Genomic DNA, 1,627 nt, shown 5'->3' on the forward strand with positions numbered 1-1,627 from the left:
TCATGCATATGGAATTAAGGACTGGACTGAAGTAGAAACAAGGGCCATATCCCATAGGAAAACAAGAAAAGAACAGATGGGCATCCGTGAAGACAGGTAATTAAATTTGTTGAGTTTAAGATGAAATTTGTTTTTGAAGTTTTTAATGTTCTTAGCTAAATATGAATCTTTTCAACAAACTGAGAATTAAAAGGAGAATGGAGTTAGAAGATGAGAGACAAAAAAAGTCCTGAGAGAGCAGAAAGAAAATTCACACAAAACTATCACATGACAGAGGCCAGAATGGAGGTGATGCAGCTGTCTCATTATTCTGCAAACCTAGTTGAGACCCTTTGGTGTTTAAGGCAGGCCCAACGGTGAAGAACTCCTTTAGTTTTTGCTTCTCTGGGAAAGGTCTTATCTATCCTTTATTTTACAAAAAGATTTACATGGTAAAGTTTCTTGGTTGGCAGAGTTTTGTTTGTTTTTCAGTTTTTTTCCCCCAGCAATTTGAATACAGTCTTGGGCCACCTAACAATATTTCAGTCAACAATAGACCACATATATGTTTGTGGCCACATAACATTGTAATACCATATTTTCATTAAGGATGTTCCATATTTAGATGTGTTAGGTAGAGAGATACTTACCACGGCCTTTCAGTTCCCTGCAGTGTTCGGTGCAGTAACATGCTGTACAGGTTAGTTGTGTGGAAACATTGTGCTATTCCACATAGTCTATGTGTAGTAGGATATTCGTTGTCGGTTTGTGTAAGTTCTCCCTATGATATTTGCACAATGATGACATTGACTAGAAATATATTTCTCAGAAATAATCTCTATCAATAAACCATACATTATCAAATATAATTCCTCTCCATTCGGAACTGAAAATCTTCTGCTGAGAAATCTGCTAAATCTGCTCTTTTACTTTCTGTTTTCAAAAACCTTTCCTTTAGCAATGTGGTTTCAAACTATCTCTGATTTTTCTCATTTGGTTTACCTTATTTAAAATGTATAGAGCTTCATGGATGTGGATGAATATTTGCTTCTCCAGATTTAGAAAGTTTCTATGCTATTACTTCTTTAAAAACCTTTCTGCCTCTCTTGCTCCATCTCTCTTTCTCTGTCTCTCTCTCTCTCTGTCTCTCACCCTCTTCCTTCACTGCCCGTTTTGTCTTATCTTTGCATAACTCCTCAATGCATAATTTCATTTTCACTGTGCTTCCTGACTCATAAGTCTTTAACTCTTTTTTATTTCTTTCATTTAAGTTGTTCTTCTCTGTCTCTACTATTTCAAATGACTGTTTCTTCTATTACTTGATCTAGTGTGGTCTAAAATCCTCTTAAAAATTTTATCTGACTTATTGTATTCTTCAGCATCAATATTTTTGTTTAGTCATCTTTTAAATGTTTTATCTCTATTAAAATTCTCATATTGTTCTTGCATGATGCTACCAGCTCATTGAACATGTTTCTAACATTTACTTTAAATTTTCTTCCAGGTAATCCATATGCTTCCTTGTAGAGGACTGTGTGCTCGCAAATGAGATGTTCCCGATAAGCCCTGCTCTTCCAAACAAAGCAGGATATTCCTTCTCTGCAAACAAGAAGGATAAAGAAGCCAGCTGTAAATAGTGGGCTCTGGG

This window comes from Mandrillus leucophaeus, unplaced genomic scaffold (genome assembly GCF_000951045.1).
Source record: "Mandrillus leucophaeus isolate KB7577 unplaced genomic scaffold, Mleu.le_1.0 Scaffold997, whole genome shotgun sequence".
Classification (NCBI taxonomy): Eukaryota; Metazoa; Chordata; class Mammalia; order Primates; family Cercopithecidae; genus Mandrillus; species Mandrillus leucophaeus.